This window comes from Siphateles boraxobius, unplaced genomic scaffold (assembly GCF_051911475.1).
Source record: "Siphateles boraxobius isolate OS27281-9 unplaced genomic scaffold, OSU_SipBor_1 42, whole genome shotgun sequence".
NCBI lineage: Eukaryota > Metazoa > Chordata > Actinopteri > Cypriniformes > Leuciscidae > Siphateles > Siphateles boraxobius.
This window is the reverse complement of record NW_027509053.1, coordinates 413525-429315: the sequence shown is the minus strand read 5'-3', so window position 1 is coordinate 429315 and position 15791 is coordinate 413525.

Below are 15791 nucleotides of genomic sequence, written 5' to 3'. Positions count from 1 at the left end.
CAATAATGTTAACTAATCCTAGATGGAATTATACAATACTGTTTAAAGGTCTATGTTCAGTAAGATTCTTTTTGTTTTTGAAATATGATTAAAATACAGTCAAAAACAGTAATAGTGGGAAATAATATTGCAATTTAGGATCGCCGCTTATTTGAATCTGTTTTCAAAAGTATTTACAGTTTTTTTCAATCGCTAACAAGCGCTTACCCATACTTCAGATACTTTTTCCTAAACTCTTAACACAGACTCACACCAACAAAACACAATTGGCCAAATGGATAATTTTCTTCTCAATAACACATTTTGTTACAGATTTTTATGATTGTTTACACACTAAAATAAAAATTTCCACGCAATTTGCAAAATTCTACTCCAATGAGCAAAACCCCTCCACAGATTTGCACAACATTACACACAATGTCTGTTTTACCCTTTTAGCAAAACATTACACACAGTGATTTGTAAAACTCTACACACATTTTCACACCTTAGACACAGATAAGGATTGTGAGGTTACTTCCTTGTCATTACAAAGCCCCGGATTGCCATTGACCACACTAATGAATGAATTGGATATGCACATCCATCAGGCGTGGAAGCACACATGTGCTAATTTGAAAACGCATCACTCAGGAGTGCTATAAAAGGCAGCAGGTGAGTTCACCTGTCTTCAACAAAAATGGAAGGAGCTAGAAGAAGAAGAAGAAGAAGAAGAGTGAGAATAAGAGGGGGGGCTCAAAGAGGAGATGAAGGAGGTAGAGGAAGAGGAGAAGGAGGTAGAGGAAGAGGAGAAGGAGGTAGATGAAGAGGAGAAGGAGGTAGAGGAAGAGGAGAAGGAGGTAGAGGAAGAGGAGAAGGAGGTAGATGAAGAGGAGAAGGAGGTAGATGAAGAGGAGAAGGAGGTAGAGGAAGAGGAGAAGGAGGTAGATGAAGAGGAGAAGGAGGTAGAGGAAGAGGAGAAGGAGGTAGAGGAAGAGGAGAAGGAGGTAGAAGAAGAGGAGGTAGATGAAGAGGAGAAGGAGGTAGAGGAAGAGGAGAAGGAGGTAGAGGAAGAGGAGAAGGAGGTAGATGAAGAGGAGAAGGAGGTAGAGGAAGAGGAGAAGGAGGTAGAGGAAGAGGAGAAGGAGGTAGAGGAAGAGGAGAAGGAGGTAGAGGAAGAGGAGAAGGAGGTAGAGGAAGAGGAGGTAGATGAAGAGGAGAAGGAGGTAGAGGAAGAGGAGAAGGAGGTAGAGGAAGAGGAGAAGGAGGTAGATGAAGAGGAGAAGGAGGTAGAGGAAGAGGAGAAGGAGGTAGAGGAAGAGGAGAAGGAGGTAGAGGAAGAGGAGAAGGAGGTAGAGGAAGAGATGAAGGAGGTAGATGAAGAGGAGAAGGAGGTAGAGGAAGAGGAGAAGGAGGTAGAGGAAGAGGAGAAGGAGGTAGAGGAAGAGGTGAAGGAGGTAGATGAAGAGGAGAAGGAGGTAGAGGAAGAGGAGAAGGAGGTAGAGGAAGAGGAGAAGAAGGTAGAGGAAGAGGTGAAGGAGGTAGATGAAGAGGAGAAGGAGGTAGAGGTTTTCAAAATTGCGTGTAAACAATTGAAAAAAACTGTAAATATATACTAACTCTTCATTTCAAAATAGAACACATCTTTCTCTGCACACACTAACTTTACCAAAACACTGGAAATCTGACTCAGAATGAAATTATTCTGTCAAAGAATAACACTTGTTTTCACTTCACAAGGTACATGCAGTCAATCAAAGTACTAGGGTTTCAAAATACTGGCTATTGTATTACAAAAACTTCATAGACTTTTGTGTTTCAGTTTTACAGGTATTTGCATACAAAACATGCAATCCACCATTTTTACACTAAATGTATTGGTTGGGAACTGTATGTCCACATGTACAGTATTCCAGTAAAAAGCAAATCAGTTTTTTTTCCCTTTACTGTTTACCAGCCTCTCTTAGCGAAAGACCGTGGTTGATTACATGGTCAATGAGAGTGGCACGAATTTCATCACTGACTACTGTTCTTGCAGCCTTTGGAAGTCCTTAGGCCTGCTCTTCTCCCTGGCCCTGCTCCTCTCACTGCACCTCTCATCTCTCACTGCACCTCTCACTGCACATCTCACTGCACCTCTGCACATCTCACTGCACATCTCACTGCACCTCTGCACATCTCACTGCACCTCTCACTGCACATCTCACTGCACATCTCACTGCACCTCTCGCACATCTCACTGCATCTCTCACTGCACATCTCACTGCACATCTCACTGCACATCTCACTGCACATCTCACTGCACCTCTCACTGCACCTCTCACTGCACCTCTCACTGCACCTCTCACTGCACCTCTCACTGCACATCTCACTGCACATCTCACTGCACCTCTCACTGCACCTCTCACTGCACATCTCACTGCATCTCTCACTGCACATCTCACTGCACATCTCACTGCATCTCTCACTGCATCTGTCACTGCACATCTCACTGCACATCTCACTGCATCTGTCACTGCACATCTCACTGCACATCTCACTGCATCTCTCACTGCACCTCTCACTGGGCCTGCTCTTCTCCCTGGGCCCCTTGCTCTTACTCTTCCTCGTCCAGACATTACAGTGTTTGTCTTTTTCTGTTTCCAAAAACATCACTCCTCAAAGTCCTCCTTTTAATCTATAAGTGTCAATGTAACAGAAAAAAATAACCCCTGCCACTGAGTCTAAGCCAGACTGGAATCAGCTATGGTTGGCCCAATTTACCCAACATAAATCAGGTGTGTGTCAATTATTCAATTGTTTGTTTATTATCAGCTGAGATATATTGTTTTTGAACTGATATCATTGAAGAAGCCGAGGTTTTTATACTGTATCTAAGGTTTGGAATATTGTTTTTGCTATTGTGGGGTGGTGTGTGTTAACATTTGTAAATACTACAAAAACAATCCATAATTTTGTTGGGAGGTATAGCTTGTCTGTTAACAAAATGTAAGCATTGTGGAAATGTGTTCACTGACTGCATATTGTGTGAAAACTGTATATTATTGCTCTTAATTCATTATGATAAGATTTCCTGCATACAAAATATATTTCTAAAAAGTGCACCGATGTGGAATGTGTCTTAGAATGCAATGTGGATTATGCCAGTACTTACAGAGACAGTGGTGCTTGGTGTAGGGGCACTGGACACTGCTGCGCTGGGTTGGTCAACAGCCTGAGATGTTTCCTGGAATACAAAATATGTTTCTAAAAAGTGCACAGATGTGGAATGTATCTTAGAATGCAAGTTTCTAAAAAGTGCACAGATGTGGAATTTGTCTTAGAATGCAATGTGGATTATGCCAGTACTTACAGAGACAGTGGTGCTTGGTGTAGGGGCACTGGACACTGCTGCGCTGGGTTGGTCAACAGCCTGAGATGGTCTCCTAGCCACACTCAGATTTGGCTTTGCAGCAGCAATGTGGGACCCACCAAATCTTGGTTTGGTAAACTAAAAAAGGGCAAAACAATTTCAATGAAAAGACAAATTGAATTGTAACAGCACATTGGCCAAAAATATAATAAAATGTAAAATGAGAAAATATCTATTGATCCTATCATTCATTATATAACTAAAGGACCTGCTTTCTTTCTTTAACTTATTTTTTTGTCTGTGTATTACCACACTCTACTACTTATACAGATTGAAATAACCACAGTTAGAATAGAAAAATGTGTGGGAAGGTATTGCTAGAATGTGAGTATATAGTAATTTAACAAGTACCTTTTAAAAATGACTTAAAATCAAAAATAGTTTGCACATAGTTTGTAAGAGAAAGCGTTTATTAACAGTAATGAAGGTTACCCTTGAAATGGCAACAAAGCAGATTCATGATGACTTAATTAATAATACGTGTATAATTAATTGTGCATAAGTGGAATGTTACCTGAGAAATACAGAATGAAAGACGTAGCTTCAGTAGCCAGTTGGAAAAATCAAGAGAGATGCCATGAAGGACGCGAGTGTCCTTTAACCCATAATGGCAAAGCCCAATTAGAGAGGAAGAGGAGAATGCAAGAGCAGAGCCCAGAGAAGAAAGAGAGATCACATAGGTTACATTGTTCTTTCACCATTTTACTTGATCTAAACCAACCTGAGACAGTGAAACTGACCAATAAGCAGACTACAGCCGCCCCTGTACAAGGTGTCACAGCTGGCAGGTAGGTGTAAAAACATACCAGCCATTTCCACTGAACTTAAACCTTTATACTAAACGTATATTAAAACTGCAATTATATATATATAAAAAAAATGTTATTACCTTTGACAAACTTGGTATAATTTTAGAAGTAGGCTGGGGTGGGAGCTGACGCTGACTCTGCGCCATGACCTCCTGTGCTGGTCCAGTAGCGGCAGACTGTTGTTCAACAACCCTTGGTGCTTGTCCAATAGAGGCTGTGGCCTGCTTAAGACAACCACAAAAATACATAGGCTACAATAATTGTTGAACGAGAAGAATTTGTTCAGTAAATTATACATATATAAAAAAAATACAAGTTACATCTTTACATTGTTACCTTTTGAGTGTGAAAACCACATATGCACTTTGGGACCGCTCCGAGCAAGGTTGTCTGGCCGCGAGACTGCATCGGACATCTTTCAATCTGTAAACATTATCACACATATAACATAGAATACATGCATTTCTAACTTATCAGTATGAATGCCACATTAATTTATTGTAGTCTGTCATTTATTTTTATTCATGTTCTTTGAAGGGGAGATACAAACTGTAAAATTAGAGATAAAGAGTGAGTAAAGTTTGTATCCTCCTTTAAAAGAACAAGAGAGGAACATTTCACACCTTCAAAAAAACATCCATTCACTCAACATCCCCACCCCCACTGCCTCAAATCTCTGAATCTCCCAGTGCAAAAAAAAAGGTTTTTTTTTTTACATAAATAAACATAAATCTCAAATACCTGCAACATTATCTACATACATATCTATAAATAATGATGACATTGAATTAAATGATTAGGATTACAATTATTACATCATGCAAAGGTGACAAAAGCACACTCACCCTTTGGTACACGTCATGCCACTTTTTCTGTCGAGGAGCTGGCCTGTTACCCTCATTTGATGGCCAAACTCCTGTGCTGGCAAACTTTTTTAGCCTTGCAATCCAGTCAGTATCTGACATGGCTTTATGGGATTTTTTGCCAGACATTTTTTTGTGGGGGGGCTAACGTTTAGGTTATATCGTTTTGAACAAAACTACTATAATACAAATTATTTCTTTAAAAAAAGCACACACGATATTTACAATTATAATATATACAATTATATACAAATATAAAATTACATTGTCCGAAAATACAGTTAAAGTTACCGAAAAATAAGTTTCGCAGTCCTCCGTTAAAATGATGATGCCTGACCTCCGTGACAGTGATGCTCGACGTCTGAACTTTTTGACCTCTGACACGCCCCTCAGGATATGTCATTACTTCGTACACCTTCGGCTCAGTTCGGCAACTTGATTGACACTCGGCTAGCTTCCTGACTCCTCCTCCTAGCGGTGCTAAGCGTAAACGTGCCATCGACATTTCCTTGTACTCTGATTGGTCAAATGTCGAAAATGATAAGGAAAAAGTCAAGAATGGCGCTCTCTGATTGGCTGCAAATGTTATAATGTCGAGAATGGCGCTCTCTAATTGGCTGCAAATGTTATAGCGCGTCGACGTGATTGGCTGTGGCGTTCAACATTGTTCAACATTATCCCCATTTTGACGGACTATCCTTCGGCAGCTGGCGTTCAGGTCGCAGTCTCCCCTGGAGGCGTGGGTTCGAATCCCACTTCTGACAAACCTAACCTTTGGCTGCAGGCTCAAGCTAGAGTCTTTAACCCTCTGGCAAGTTTATCCAGAAATGCAATAATGTTGACAAAGCACTGCAATTCAGTTCATGCTAGAATTAACCAAACATTAAAGTAACACTGACCTGCAGTACATGACCTTTAAAGTAACACTTTAGTGCAATTTATGGGATTCTATGGCACTTGGAATTTCAAGTCATGACATTTCAGAAAAATTGTAAAGCAAACGTGTTATCCACTACACTACGGAAACCTATTGATGAGACGCATGTGTTTTTTAGAAGATGGCTCCTTCCCATAATCTGCCCTGCAAGCAGTGTGACAGTCTGTAAATTCCACAAACAACAGAACAGAGGTCATTCAGCATGGCAGTCTGCCTACAGCTCCTTGGTACGATGGCCTTCACCTGTCTCAAAAGTAAGGGTTTTGTAGCGAATTGCTGGATTACAGCGAAACACAGGAAACCTCAATGGTCATTTGTTTTATTTTTGTCCTTTTCTAAAGAGATTAAACCACAAACATTCCTGCAAGTGTACCGACCTGCTCAACAGAAAATCACATACGATATTTTTGCAAAAACCACCCACAGTTTCCGCCCAGTTTCGAACTGGGGACCTTTCGCGTGTGAGGCAACGTGATAACCACTACACTACGGAAACAGTCTTCATGTTGCAGACATAAATCTTTAGGTGCACGCTTATTAAAAACCATATAAAGGAAATGAGTGCTGCACCCACCTAGCGTGGCAAACAGTTTCTGTCAGACTCCAACCGCGATTGAATTTAAACCACAAACGTCCCTGCAAGTGTACTGATCTGCTCAACAGAAAATCGCATACGATATTTTTGCAAAAATCACCCACAGTTTCCGCCCAGTTTCGAACTGGGGACCTTTTGCGTGTGAGGCGAACGTGAAAACCACTACACTACGGAAAAATGTCTTCAAGTTGCACACAAAAAATCTTTAGGTGCACGCTTATTAAAAAGCATATAAAAGAAATGAGCGCTGCACCCACCTAGCGTGGCAAACAGTTTCTGTCAGAATCCAACCGCTGTTTCTGCTCGGTTGCGAACCGAGGACCTTTCACGTGTTAGGCGAACGTGATGACCACTACACTACAGAAACCTATTGATGAGACACATGTGCTTTTTAGAAGATGGCTCCTTCCCATAATCTGCTCTGCAAGCAGTGTGACAGTCTGTAAATTCCACAAACAACAGAACAGAGGTCATTCGGCATGGCAGTCTGCCTACAGCTCCTTGGTACGATGGCCTTCACCTGTCTCAAAAGTAAGGGTTTTGTAGCGAATTGCTGGATTACAGCGAAACACAGGAAACCTCAATGGTCATTTGTTTTATTTTTGTCCTTTTCTAAAGAGATTAAACCACAAACATTCCTGCAAGTGTACCGACCTGCTCAACAGAAAATCACATACGATATTTTTGCAAAAACCACCCACAGTTTCCGCCCAGTTTCGAACTGGGGACCTTTCGCGTGTGAGGCAACGTGATAACCACTACACTACGGAAACAGTCTTCATGTTGCAGACATAAATCTTTAGGTGCACGCTTATTAAAAACCATATAAAGGAAATGAGTGCTGCACCCACCTAGCGTGGCAAACAGTTTCTGTCAGAATCCAACCGCGATTGAATTTAAACCACAAACGTCCCTGCAAGTGTACTGATCTGCTCAACAGAAAATCGCATACGATATTTTTGCAAAAATCACCCACAGTTTCCGCCCAGTTTCGAACTGGGGACCTTTTGCGTGTGAGGCGAACGTGAAAACCACTACACTACGGAAAAATGTCTTCAAGTTGCACACAAAAAATCTTTAGGTGCACGCTTATTAAAAAGCATATAAAAGAAATGAGCGCTGCACCCACCTAGCGTGGCAAACAGTTTCTGTCAGAATCCAACCGCTGTTTCTGCTCGGTTGCGAACCGAGGACCTTTCACGTGTTAGGCGAACGTGATGACCACTACACTACAGAAACCTATTGATGAGACACATGTGCTTTTTAGAAGATGGCTCCTTCCCATAATCTGCTCTGCAAGCAGTGTGACAGTCTGTAAATTCCACAAACAACAGAACAGAGGTCATTCGGCATGGCAGTCTGCCTACAGCTCCTTGGTACGATGGCCTTCACCTGTCTCAAAAGTAAGAGTGTTATAGCGAATTGCAGCATTTATATTTAAAATGCCTCCACTTGTTTCCGGACAGTTTTGAACTGAGCACCTTTCGCGTGTAAAGCAAACGTGATAACCACTACAATACGGAAACTTGATTTGGACGTCAGTCCCACCTCTTCTCAAGCACAATCAGCACCTACACCTGCACCAATGCCGTCTGCACTGACTGAAACCCCTGTTCCCAGCTACTCGAAGAAAAAAAGTAAAGACAGTTAAACACACGTGCATTAAATGTGTTATACACGCATATATATATATATATGCATTTATTTCCTTTGCTTTGTGTTCCGTGCAGTTCTGCCACAGCCTTCACCGACATCACATGCAGTCTCTAGTTCTCCCAGTCCACCAGCTCCTGTGTGTAGACCTTCTTCACAGACTGATGGCTCTGTACCACCTCCTGCAGCACAATCAGCACCTACAGCTCCTGCATCAATGACGTCTGCACAGACGGAAGCACCTGTTACTAGCTACTTGCAAGATGTTATGGAGTAAAGATGGAGGCTTTTGGAGTCCAGATGGAGGATGTATTGACTTGCATTATTTTATCTTGCTCAGATGTGTAAACACTAAATGTTAATAACTGTTATCATTAAACACTACATAATTATTTGATTTAAAAAAAAAAATTTTTCCCATGTTCTCCACAGCTTTATATTTTATTATTATTATTATTAATGTTATTTTTGTTTAATCTATAAGTATTTAATACATTACCTTTTTCAGTTTTACATAATAATATGTATATTTTTGTACTATAAATAAAACGAGAAACTTACTATTTGGTGTTTACTGGTTATATTTCATATATATATTGGATTTGTGTACATAGTTAAACAAATATAATGTAAATATCTCAATGTAAAATGTAAAGGTCTAAAACATTATCAAAATGTTCTTTACAATTATTCACATTAAAATATTTTCTATATTAAAGAAAACTATACCCTATTATAATGTAAATGTTTATTAAGGTAATTGCACATTTTGTACATCCTACACAATAACAAATCTTACACGTTTTATTCTATTTTGTGCACAAAGTTAGTTTATTATATGTAAATCGTACTTAACATGAGTTTCTAATCATTTTTGAATCTACAGTAGATACACTTTATGGTATTTGTGGTCGAGACGGGAATCGAACCTGTTATTTCGTGTATTTTTTCAGTCCCCCCTCCCTGGAATTTCCTGCGTTCTTATTGGCTAGCAACGCTCTACACCTACATGCGACTGGCCGTTGCGTGTAAAGCGAACGTGATAACCACTACACAACGGAAACTTGATTTGGACGTCAGTCCCACCTCTTCTAGGGTACGCTTGTTCAAGAGCGACTGAAACTATAGACTGCCCAGTGTTTTTAACATGGCAAAAAGCTGCTAATTTAACTGCAGGGCATAGTCTGCCACCGTAGAACAGCCCTGACGTTAACATAGCAGCTGATCGTGGATGGAAACCGCATTCGAGGTTTGTGCGAAGACAACTTGAAAGTGTTCCAGAAAGCAACTCAACGATTGTAGAGCAGGTTAGAAACCCATAGCTCATTCCTGTACCCATAGGATATCTTGGCTCTTTCAGAGATGAATTGGTGGGCGTGGATCTCCATGTAAAGTCGACACTGCAAAAGGAATCCACTGCATGTCTCGTCTCCTGAATATGAAGCGGGTCGGGCCATGGGGCTACTGGATGCCGGTCGGAGACTCTGTAGAGTGCGACTAAGTTCAGCGAGGGTTTCTTGAAGTGAGGTAGGTGGACTGGATGATGCAGCGTCCGCTGCGAAGAGAGGCGAATGTACTGTGGCAGTCGATGCGGTGGCGCCCTGAGTGGTCTCAGCACCGGAATGTAGAACATTATGAGCCGATGAAGCTTGCATAGTATGGTCCGGTCTTCTGTCAGGCTTGTACTGATGGACGAAGACACAAAGATAGAGTGACAATGTTTATTTAAACAAGCATAAGCAACTTCAGAATACTTGAAGGCTCGTGATGTCCCGGGGAATTGACCTTTCGCCGGCCCCTCCCCCAAAACGGCCATTGACCAATCACACATCATAGCAACCGTTACTATGTGAGCAGGTCCGTCAAACATTGACTCCAAGCAAGATGGTGAAGCGGTGCCCACGGCGTTTGTAAATCGGACACTAGATACCCCGAGAGATTGTCTGGAGGAGTTGTGTTCTATCCGTTTCCAAAGCCGAAAACACAACGTGAGCGGTGCCTACAATGGATAAAAACAGTGTGGACGGCCCCACTCCCAGTTACATGTGTTGAACATGGTTAACTCGCGTGCAGCGTGCGTGAGACTGACACTGAGATTAGTCAAAGAAACATGGAGAAAGCAGATCAAGAGGATCCACAAAGGAATTACGTTTTCTAAAGGTTTGTTGTTAACATGATATTTTCGGGGAGAAATGAGCAACAGTCACTAGCAGTGCAGCACCTGTAGGCTAACGTTACAGTTTAGAGGAGTGCAGGTTCGCAACGGGGAAAGCATGAAGCTTGCTTGACAACATCAGTTAATATCAATATCGTAACGAATAGAAATAACCTTAAATAATGTATGATTATCTGCATCTTTCTGTCTCTTATGTATAGTTACTTTATAAACACGAAAATCGCATTCAGCATGACACGCAAGCGGTTGCCGTGGTAATGAACAACCTGCTCGTTAAAGAGAATGTATAATCCTGTATCGGAGGCAAAATTACTAAATATGCAGCGTGAGTTATATATTTCTAACTCCAAACAATTGGCCACTGAACCAGCTTATAAAATCTTCTTAAAGGCTGTGCTGGTTGCATTTGAGGTACAGGTCATAGGGTTTCTCAGATTTCGCTTGAGACAGTATAAGCATTAGCCTCGATAGTAGTCGTGTCTCCTTCATTGCGTATTTTATATTTGGAATATATCCCTCCTCTGCATACTGTAACCCATTTTGCCTCGATCTGGAGGATATCGCGGAGGTATTGATCCAAAAAAGGTCACTGACACGCACGGGTACACCTCTTCCCGTCATGGCAATCTGTCCCGCTGGTCGTGTTTGACCATTTGTTTGTCGGTCGTAGCAACAGTAACTAAGGGGGGCGGGGCTTGGCGAAAGGCTAATTCCCAAGTCCCAGAGGATTCCGTGAACAGGAGTGATACAGAAAGAGCTCGACTTGATCAGCTGGATCTTACTGAAGGACACTTGAACAGTCATAGATCAGTGCAGGTGAAACACAGGAAGGTGATCGTGAGTATCAAAAAACCCAATTCACGGCCGCCGCAGAGGAGATATAAATAGGACATTAGCATGGAGTGAAAACCACTTGAAGTCAGGCAATAACTGGAACCAGGCGATGAACACAAGGAACCAGTGAGTCACAGGTAACGGATAGACGAGACCGGACGCTGAGTGAGAGGAGACTGAAGCTTATGAATGGTGTGCAACAAGGTGTGTAATGATGATGAGCAGGTGGAAGCGATTAGAATTCCGGGGATGTTGAGCGAGACCAGGTGCGCTGAGTTGCGATTGATGAAGTGGTGTCATTGATGAATGAATCGGTGACAATAGGAGGACCGAACCTGCAGAAATTAAAAATGAATAAATAAATATGTAAATGAATAAAAAGATAATAGGTGATAATATGTGATAATAGGAAAATAAATAAAGGATTAAATGGATTGATAAAATAAATATGATTTATTCTTAATCAAAGAATAAATTGTAGTTTTTTTCCTTAATTTATTTTCTTTTTTACATTTTTACATACAAAATATTTTTTAACTTTTATTTATTCTGTAATTCATTTTTATATTTGGTAAGCAAGACCAACCCACATTATTATTATGCACGGCAAAGACATGTAAGAATAAATATAAAAAGAAAGAAAGAAAATGTAAATAAATAAAGGTTAAAAATAAATAAATGTGGAAATAAATACATATTGGAATAAATGCATATAAAAATAAATGAATGCATAAATAAATATAAGAATAAATGGAAAAAATTAACTTAAAACAATAAAAATACATTAAAATATAAAAGCAAATAATAATTAATTAGGGGACAAATAATACAAAAATACATTTGATTAAAAATTAATGATATTTATTTTATTATAGTCGTTGATTCATTTATTTATTTTCCTATTATCATATTTATTTATTTATCTATTTATTCATTTATTTATTCATTTTTAAATTCTGCAGGTTTGGTCCTCCATACTACTGCACATTACATCTTACTTCACTTTTAACATATTTTAAACATATTATTTGAGTGCATCATATAATGAAACATTCAATGATGAAATCAATGATGAAACATTCACCTTTACAAACAAAGATACCATTGTAAAATAACAGCTGTATTTAAACCCAGGAGTTTGGTTTGCTGTTTCTTAACGTCACAAACCATTCAACACGATAACAATACGATTACATGATAATATACATGCAATTTAAATGATAAAATATTTGAATAATGATGTAAATGCAGTTACCTGAGTATAAATCTGTCTGCAGGTAAGGTAGTTTAGACAGTAACAAAACAAAACAAGTTTCCTAACAAGTTGGTAAACAAATATCTCTCCGATATTGGCACAAAATCCAAGATGGCGCCGCGGATGGCTGCCTCGGTGTGGAGCTCTCCAGCTATTGTGTTGTTTTTGTTCGTTTGTTCTGCGTTTAGTCATTCTTTTCCTATCAGTTTAACTAAAGACGAAATACTGGACATTAGGAAACACACACCAGAAACCTTTTCTACAGCTTTTGATTATTCAGACGTTTTGCTGGACATTCTCGTCGGAGGGGCAGCGGTGTTGTTCAAACGCGCATTCAGACGCAAACGCGGGAAGCGAGCCGGCGCGCTGGTTAAACTCCGCCAGTATTCATCTCGCGAATCTCCGATCCCTTCCTAACAAAACGGATGAACTACTTCTACATCCCTCCAGACGCGTGCGTGAGCGTGCCGCTACAACAGCTGGCTGAACAAATATCTGAAACGGAACAAAGGTACCCAGACTCTCTTTTAATCATTCTTGGGGATTTTAACAAAGCAAATCTTTCCCGTGAACTACCAAAATACAGACAGCACGTTACATGTCCCACCAGAGACAGTAATATACTGGACCACTGTTACACCACAATAAGAAATGCGTATCACTCCGTCCCACGGGCAGCTTTGGGGCTCTCTGATCACTGTTTGGTTCATCTCATACCGACCTACAGGCAGAAACTGAAATCAGCTAAACCTGGAATAAGGACTGTAAAAAGATGGACTAATGAAGCAGAGCAGAATCTACAGGCCTGCTTTGATTGCACTGATCGGACTGTTTTTGAAGCTGCTACCAATGATCTGGATGAGCTCACAGATACTGTAACATCATATATAAGTTTCTGTGAGGATACATGCATTCCTACCAGGACATTCTTATCATTCACTAATGATAAACCATGGTTTACTGGGAAACTCAAACACCTTCGTCATGCCAAAGAGGATGCTTACAGAAGTGGGGATAAAATCTTGTATAACCAGGCCAGAAACAGATTGACAAAGGAGATCAGAGTTGCTAAAAGCAACTACTCTGATAAACTGAAAAAACAGTTTTCATCCAACGACCCATCATCAGTCTGGAATGGCCTGAGGAACATCACCAACTACAAGTCACCATCCCCTCGATCTGTGGACAATCAACACCTGGCTGACGATTTAAATTCATTTTACTGCCGGTTTGAAAAGCCCTCATTCACTACACACACCCGGTATGATCTGCACTTCACACATTCACCATCACCTCCTGCACTCCAATTATCACTCCCCCCTCCTGCCATCCAACCTGAGCTTAAGGTCTGTGTGGAGGACGTGAGCCGAGTCTTCAAAAAACAGAAGACTAGGAAAGATTCAGGCCCAGACGGCATCTCATCTGCTTGTTTAAAAGCCTGCTCTGACCAACTGGCCCTAGTCTTCACGCAGATCTTCAACAGATCATTGGAGCAGTGTGAAGTTCCCTGCTGCTTCTAACGCTCCACTATCATTCCTGTCCCCAAAAAACCCAAAATCACTGGACTTAATGACTACAGACCTGTCGCTCTCACGTCTGTGGTCATGAAGTCGTTTGAAAGACTGGTGCTGGCCCACCTGAAGGACATCACTGGACCCCTGCTGGATCCCTTTCAGTTTGCTTACAGAGCAAACAGGTCTGTGGATGATGCAGTTAACATGGGACTGCATTATATCCTGCAACATCTCGACAGACCAGGGACTTATGCAAGGATCCTCTTTGTGGACTTCAGTTCGGCCTTCAATACCATCATGCCTGGTCTTCTCACAGCCAAACTGACCCAGCTCTCCATACCATCCTCGATCTGTCAGTGGATCACCAGCTTCCTGATGGACCGGCAGCAGCGAGTGAGACTGGGGAAACACACATCCAAGACACTCACAATCAGCACCGGAGCCCCCCAAGGGTGCGTTCTCTCCCCACTGCTCTTCTCCCTGTACACTAATGACTGCACTTCTAAAGACCCCACTGTCAAGCTCCTGAAATTTGCAGACGACACCAATGTCATCGGTCTCATCAAAAACGGTGACGAGTCTGCTTACAGACTGGAGGTTGAACAGCTGGCTGCCTGGTGCAGTTATAACAACCTTGAGCTGAACACGCTCAAAACAGTGGAGATGATCGTGGACTTCAGGAGGAACAGCTCAGCACTCCCCCCACTCACCATCATGAACAGCACTGTGGAAGCAGTGGAGTCATTCAGGTTCCTGGGCACTATCATCTCTCAGGACCTGAAGTGGGACAATCACATTGACTCCACTGTGAAAAAGGCCCAGCAGAGACTGTACTTCCTTCGCCAGCTGAGGAAGTTCAACCTGCCACAGGATCTGCTGATTCAGTTCTACTCAGCCGTCATTGAGTCTGTCTTGTGCGCTTCCATCACTGTCTGGTTTGGTTCAGCTACCAAATCAGACAACAGGAGACTACAACGGACAGTCCGGACTGCGGAGAGGATCATTGGTGCCCCCCTGCCAAACCTCCAGGACCGGTACTCTTCCAGAGTGAGGAAGAGAGCAGGTAAAATCATCACAGACTCCACTCACCCTGGACACCACCTGTTCGAACTGTTACCGTCAAGACGGAGACTCAGATCACTGGCCACAAGAACATCTCGGCACAGGAACAGTTTCTTCCCACAGGCCATTTCACTCCTGAACAGTTAACACTCCTCCCAAGGCATATGCCTGTAAGTGCAATACTCCCACTGTTTAGTGCAATATCCTACAACTCAGGTGATACTTATATGTAGATTTATTTATTTATAATATTCAAAACACTGTAAATAGGTTCATAATCTGTAAATCTGAAAATGTCTATTCTGACTAAACCCAACTGTGATAGTTTTATTCTCATATATTTATATTTTTATTTTTTATTCTTATAATTTGTAGTATTATGTTTCATGTTGTATTTATATTTGTATATGTCCACTGGAAGCCTCAGTACCAAAACAAATTCCTTGTGTGTGCAAGCACACTTGGCAATAAAGCTCTTTCTGATTCTGATTCTGATTCTGATCGTAAAACGGGTCTCCCCCCTCCACTGCGAATGATTGATTGACAGATGACACTATGCTTTTTAAATTCCCCGCCACAGAAAAGCGAAACAGCGCCAGGAAGTCTACGTTTGGGCAAAGGTATATTGCATCCGTAGTGTTAAGCACTACCATAGAGAATGAATAGGAAAAGTTAAGGGAAGTTAAGCTTAACCATTTTTTA